Raw genomic sequence first — 7833 nt, 5'->3', positions numbered from 1 at the left:
GATGTTTCGCGGGCGATGCAGTCACAGTGTATGATTTCATACAGTGCAAACCGGATATAGTGCGCTGTACGTTCGTGCTTTGGTTGATAGATATATCGCATAATCACATGCATTGAGTTAGATAACTTGGATATAACATTTACAGTATTATTATTAATATGTAACATAACATCACATCTAAACCAAAAGGAAGCCATGTTGAAAATATAGGTTCAAACAGCTATGCAGATTCAACATTATAATAAAAACAGTTTCTGAAAGCAGTCATCAATATATACTTAATAAAAGAAGGAAATGGCTTTGACATTTAGCCTTTGGGAAAATCAAGGAAATAGAAAAACTGGTAATGTGTGAACATAGTTGTGACAAGTTATGACAACCTCATTAAGGATACAAATATGATTGACATGTGTTGAAAATATAGGTTCAAACAGCTGCAGAACCAACATTACAATAAAATCATTTACTGATGAACAGTCATCAATATATACTAATAAATGAAGGAAATGGCTTGACATTTAGCCTTTGAGAAAATAAAGGAAATAGAAAAACTGGTAATGTGTGAACATAGTTGTGACAAGTTATGACAGCCTGATTAAGAATACAAGTATGACTGACTACATGGGAAAGTTCTGTACTCTGACCAAGTTATTTAAATGTTTGTGCCATTCTGCCAGAAACTCTGGACAGAATGAGTGGCGAGAGTTTGATATAGTCCTTATAAGACGACGATGACCAAAGGCCGATTGCACAAATGTCACTGTCACTTGAGCCTGTAGCTGCAGCCAGCGAAGCGCCACCCCTTCTTATGCTGTGGAACGAGTATGATTGAGAGTCAAGGCCACATTTGTGCAAAAGGCAGCTAAACTTTTGGTCTAATTGCTGTCGAGACCAAGAACGTAGCTGTCCCTTGTAGCACTGAACGAATGCTGGATCAGAAGGTCTGGCTGGTATGGCGTTCACCATACGACAATAGGCACGCACAGGGCAACATAATGAATGAGGCATTCTTTTTATAGGCACATAATTCACTGATCTGCGGGACTGTAGAGATTTAGTCCATTTAATCCGAATGGTTAATCCTGACACACCCAAAGAAATGTCATCTCTTGTAAACTGCTTGGAATGGTCAAACGAGTTTCCAGTGGAGCTAATGAACTGTGATTTTCTGTGCATAGCAAAATATCGAAGTAAAATCATCGCCCATAAGGATAAGTCTTCATTGTTGTGAGGATCAATATGATGGAACATGGCTTCCAAGTGCCAAGGCCATAAAGGTAACTGTTGATTGACCAAGTGTGTACTCGTTTTCTCCAGACCGGTTAGTGTGAGTTTGACACTAGGAGCATAAAAATCTGTAGTGTCTATGCCAAGGATGGTAGACCAGGTCCTGACTCCGGAAATGTAGTTTCTGACTGACTGAACACTCTTGAAGTTCTCTGCTAGAAAGCATGCATAACGACTCAAAACTTCAGCAGTGGTTGGAAAATCCTTACAGTTTACTTCGCCACAGAAAAGAAGATAGGTTCTCAACTGGCAGTGCAGGTTCTTGTGTGTACCTGGTCTGAAAGCAGCATATTGATACTCTATTGAAGTCCTCCATGAATATTAAGAACCATCGCATGTCCTTCTTGGCCTCGTGAGATATGTTGATGTGGTGGAAGTTACTCTTCACACTACGCAGTAAAGCCAAGAGACGACCGATAAATAGCCTGGATGATCTGATTATGTCTGATATGTAAGCCAGCTTGCCAATCAGAGACTGTAACTGCCGTTTGGTACATGTTTTCTTGTACAACATCTTATGAAGCACTTGTTTGATTTCCTATAATTTTTCAGGAGGAATAGCTAGTGTCATAGCCATAGTGTCAAATTTCTTGCCCAAAAATGCCAACTGAGTGGTTGGGAAGGAGCATTTTTCCACTGCTGGCAGCATCCCCATGTCAATGATGAGATTTTGCAAGACTCTAAAACCCTCCGCAGCTTTTGTGGTATCTGCGCTTGTTATGTCATCAATGTAGTTGACTCCTTCATAACCTCTTTGTTCAAATATGTACATGAGGGCATTTGTAGTTCTCTGAGCTGCATAGCGCCTGTCCGGACTCCAAAGGGCACCTTTGTGTCGAAATATAATTGTCCGTTCCATGTGAAACCTAGCAGGTGATAATCTCCTGGGTCTACTGGTATCCAACGATAACACCGTTTGATATCAACCTTGTATAGCAAGCAGCCTCCACCATGCTTGTTGATAAGGCGAATCAGATGATCAGTGGATGGATAATGTAGTTTGAAAGGGTCCCCTAGGAAACTGTCTTGAGGAATACCATCTCTGACAAAAGTGTTGCCAGTAAAAGACAAGTCCATGACTGTTCGTCTCTCAAGAGAGTCTTTCTTAGGGACTGACATAAGAGGGGACAACATCATTTCACAACATAGTGGTTGTGAGGCAAAAGGGGCCATAATGGCACCATAGTGAAGTTCCTTCACAATGAAATCTTCTGTATGTGCCTTGAAATTAATAGCTGACCTATGATTCTGATGACTAGCCTTTGGTAAAGAAGGAGACAACTTCGTGTAGCCCACTGGCCATCCAAAAGTCATAAAATCTAAAAATTCGGTATCCCTGTAATTGACAAGCTCTCTTCGGAGAAAGTTTATATTAATACTGGAGGCCACAAGTATCCGCTTGCCTTTGCAATTTAGAAGTCCCGAGTTGAAAATTTTAGCATGTAACTGAATGAAGTATTTATGAGCAAACATTGGGTTGTCCTTGAAAGGTCATGCCATCTGAGCATTACTTGATGATTGATGATCAGAGTTTCTTCTGAACTGATTGGCCTGAGCATTCCTGTTAGAAGGTGTGTTAACCTGCTTGCAGTCTTTAGCTGGATGATTCGCAGAAACCCGGCGACGTGTGCGGCATTGGCTGCAAATATGTTGTTCCAGATGCCCAAGAGCATTCTTGTGCTCCTGTCATTTTTGCTGCAAAGAGCCACAGTAGAAGGCAGGTAAGGGGTCCAAAAGTCTCCTGGCCTTTATATGTTCAAAACTATCACTCCATGTGGCACGACCACTTTCAATCTCATGCAGTACATCTTGATGGAAACGCAAAACATTTGCCCACAGGAATTTCTCAACACAAAACGTGCACTGTATGAGGTGGTTAGCTCTACTGTCTTTGTAGCATGAAAGTTCAACATATTGGATTATGTGTGTTTCACTCCCAGAATAATATTCTTGTGGCCAAGCAACATCGAAAACAGCTTAATCACTTCCTGTGTTTCAGTATAGAATATGAAACCTGATTAAGGACAAATCAGTACTTCTGTCTAATTCTAATAGTTGACGAGCTCTGCTGTCCGCTCTGCTGACGGCAGTCCTGTCCTTCCTCAACGATGATAAGGGAACTGCTGACTGCTTTTTCCCAGTCAGCCGCACTGCTGAGATTTGTGACACTAACTCCCTGTCTTGACGTTCTAAAGCCTGAATCGTTTCATTTAAGTCCGAGACCAGTGCAGATTTCTGCCCGTCCTGAGGCAAAGGGAGACTATCCTGAAGTTCTCGTTTCACGGAGCCGGTGTCTTCGGTCGCGCACCCGTCCAGCCTGCCGCTGCAGTGCAGCAAAGGAACTTTCGTCTACGAGGTAAAGGTTGTCTTCATTCTGTTTGCAGAAGCGTCCGGAAGGCCCGTCGTGTCCAGATAAAGCTTCTTTACAAGTGGAACACTTACGTTTCGATGGCATAAGTCCAAAGTTGATTATACTAAAACTTAAAAGATGAAGGTTATGATATACGCCGCACAAGCATGGCAGGCGGGACGGAAAGGAGAGGACGCATGCGTGGCAAGACAGACATTTCCGGTAGTTATGCAAATTAAACATCATGACACATGATTCTACAATTAATCCTCATATGCTTGATGATTTCTATTTTGTTGTCATTACAAAGTACAATGTACTTTCCTTCAGATTTTAATACTTCTGGTATAATTTTGAATTATTTTTTTCTAGATAAGGTTTTTGGGTTGTGTCGTCATGATATTGGAATTTGAATTTGAATTCACTGGATGGGTGGTTGATAATACAGTGGTCAATGATAATGTTGAAAGGATTTCTCCGAAAATCACAATAATAGCAAATTGAAGTGTTCATATTGTGGGTCTGTGTTGAATTCAGCAGTACCTTAAGAAAATGAAGCAAAATATTTAATTAAGAACTTCAATTACTTAGAAATGATAACATGAACTAACTAGAAACCTTACAGTGATTTATTTTGAAAGCGCTATCAACCAACCGCTACCAACCGCTATCAACCACTGTATTAGCGGCTATCAACTTGTACAGTGAGGGTGAGGGTGAGGGTACGTTTAACTCTCGTGTAAAGAAACGAACACTCTATGTGCGGAATATTATACACATTTTGAAAGCTTATTTATCAAATATTTCATATGTTGTCAAGTTTTACCAAGAAACTGCGAAATTAGGGAATATTGTAGCATTATTTTCGATGTTTTCTGAGAAGGAGCAAAATCGGCTATGCGTTTTTGATATTTGAAAGAATTTAGAGGGTCATTATTCAAATTGGCAGTTAATTGTACTTTATACGAGTAAGAAAAAGTATTTCGATACACCCGATACACCCTGCTGGGTCAACTGGCCAACATATAGTCCAACACAGTCCCGATACACCCTGCTGGGTCAACTGGCCAACATATAGTCCAACACAGTCCCGATACAACCTGCTGGGTCAACTGGCCAACATATAGTCCAACACAGTCCCGATACAACCTGCTGGGTCAACTGGCCAACATATAGTCCAACACAGATCCCTGCTGGGTCAACTGGCCAACATATAGTCCAACACAGTCCCGATACAACCTGCTGGGTTAACTGGCCAACATATAGTCCAACACAGTCCCGATACACCCTGCTGGGTCAACTGGCCAACATATAGTCCAACACAGTCCCGATACACCCTGCTGGGTCAACTCGCCAACATATAGTCCAACACAGTCCCGATACAACCTGCTGGGTTAACTGGCCAACATATAGTCGGACACAGTCCCGATACACCCTGCTGGGTCAACTCGCCAACATATAGTCCAACACAGTCCCGATACACCCTGCTGGGTTAACTAGCCAACATATAGTTCAACACAGTCCCTATACGTGAGTGAGTTTAGTTTTTCGCTGCTTATAGCAATATTCCAGCAATATCACGGCGGAGGACACCACAGTCCCTATGCAACCCGTGGGGTTAACTGGTCAACACAACCCCGATACACTCTATGCGGTTAACTGGCCTACAAATAGTCCAACACAGGAGTTATGCATTCTGCTCAGCGGATTCAACGTTAAGAGCACCTTTAACTAAAAGAAAGACTCGCCAGTCTATATCAGTTGTTCCACTGTTTGCGAAGATACCTATAGGAACGTCATAGATGACAATATACTGAGACCAGGAAACTAATGATTAACAGCTAGTTCCTCAGTGATATGACGGTGGGTAAGATACAGTACGGAAGACTCGGATCTTGACACCGAACGGATATTCCGTACTTCCTCGTAGCTACTGTAGTAGGTTATTAATAGATATATACCCATGGTGTCCAACAGTGTTTGGCCGCATGCTGTTTTACGCCGCTATATATAGACATAGTGTGTATTACGGCAGCGAAACCGAGACTTTGTGAGGCAAACTAGACGCCCCCCAGTTACAATAACCACGCAATAATCCATTCTTATATACATGTACATGAAAGGGAGGGGTGCTCCGTGAGGTCCCAATTCTACACTTTCGAATAGTGCCGTTCGAGCATCGGGCATGGGTTGTGTGATTTTACGAACGTTTAGTTCACTTACTTCCACGGATGAGGCCATTCAAGACCCAAGACAGGCTGAGGATTAAGACAGGGACAGTAAAGGCATAACAAAGTTGAATGGGGCGACTTACACACACTTCGGAAACTGACGTCTCGAGGACACTGACAGTGAATACATGATGACGGTGACAGTTACACAAGCGGCCGAAAGCAACTGGGCCTTTAGCTGTAGTAAGATAGGTGAAGTTTAGTTTTACGCCGCTTTTAGCAATACTCCAGCAATATCACGGCGGTAAAATGAGGGTATGGTGACTGAGGCTGTAGTAAGGTGTATGGTATGATGACTGAGGCTGTAGTAAGGTGTATGGTATGATGACTGAGGCTGTAGTAAGGTGGGGTATGATGACTGAGGCTGTAGTAAGGTGGGGTATGATGACTGACGCTGTAGTTAGGTGGGGGTATGATGACTGAGGCTGTAGTAAGGTGGGGTATGATGACTGAGGCTGTAGTAAGGTGGGGGTATGATGACTGAGGCTGTAGTAAGGTGGGGTATGATGACTGAGGCTGTAGTAAAGTGTGGTATGTATGATGACTGAGGCTGTAGTAAGGTGGGGTATGATGACTGAGGCTGTATGTGACTGGTAAGGTGGGGGGTATGATGACTGAGGCTGTAGTAAGGTGGGGTATGATGACTGAGGCTGTACTAAGGTGGGGGTATGATGACTGAGGCTGTAGTAATGCTGAGGCTGTAGTAAGGTGGGGGTATGATGACTGAGGCTGTAGTAAGGTGGGGGTATGGCGACTGAGGCTGTACTAAGGTGGGGGTATGATGACTGATGCTGTAGTAAGGTGGGGGTATGATGACTGAGGCTGTAGTAAGGTGGGAGTATCATGAGTGAGGCTGAAGTAAGGTGGGGTATGGTGACTGAGGCTTTAGTAAGGTGGTGGTATGATGACTGAGGCTGTAGTAAGGTGGGGTATGATGACTGAGGTTGTAGTAAGATGGGGGTATGATGACTGAGGCTGTAGTAAGGTGGGAGTATTATGAGTGAGGCTGAAGTAACGTTGTGGTATGATGACTGAGGCTGTAGTAAGGTGGGGGTATGATGACTGAGGCTTTAGTAAGGTATGGGTATGATGACTGAGGCTGTAGTAAGAAGGGGGTATGGTGACTGAGGCTGTAGTAAGGTGGGGGTATGGTGAGTGAGGCTGTAGTAAGATGGGGGTATGGTGACTAAGGCTGTAGGAAGATGGGGGTATGATGACTGAAGTCTTCGGGGTGACAAGCTAACGCTTTAACCACTAGGCTACCCAGCCGCCCCAGTAAGGTGGAGGTGTAGTGCCTGAGGTTGTAGTAATATAACTGGGTAGTTGGGTTAAATAGACATGCGTTGAATTTGAGAAGAAGAAAACATATCTCAGTCTCCACAACAGGCCTGCCTGACGCCCGACATCAAACCATAAATACTGGGGTACATTGAAGGAAATAAGTCATATTATGCTGATCAGTGGTATAGCGTAGTGGTTAAAGCGTCCGCTCGTCGCTCGAAAGACCAGGGTTCGATTCCCCACATGGGTACAGTGTGTGAAGCCTATTTCTGGAGTACCACGCCGCGATATTGCTGGAATATTGCTAAAAGCGGCGTATAATCTGGCTCACTCACGTACTCGTGTTGTCAGTACCCGGACGGTGTTCTAGAAACGTTCAGAAATACAGGACTAGTTAAGCGTTCTGATGAAAGTGAACATTTGAAGAGTACGTGTTCCCCACATACTGCAACCATGTGGGAATCGAACCCGGGAGATGTTACGAGCAAACACTTTCACCACAAGACCACCCTTTGACATCAAGACCGTGTAGGCTACTGTAGGCTCTGTAACCATTTTCTGCAATATGTTCATGTGTCCATTTGTTTTATTTGCATTGTTGGGTTATTCCTGCAATAACAAAGGAAGAAACCAGACAACTCTCAGGCATTTCTACGATGGCAGAGCGCTGCTTCCGGCTGGCTG

This window comes from Haliotis rubra, unplaced genomic scaffold (assembly GCF_003918875.1).
Source record: "Haliotis rubra isolate DU_JTF1 unplaced genomic scaffold, ASM391887v1 Scf298, whole genome shotgun sequence".
Lineage (NCBI taxonomy): Eukaryota > Metazoa > Mollusca > Gastropoda > Lepetellida > Haliotidae > Haliotis > Haliotis rubra.
The sequence above is the reverse complement of the archived record's forward strand: the minus strand, read 5'-3'. Positions refer to the sequence as shown.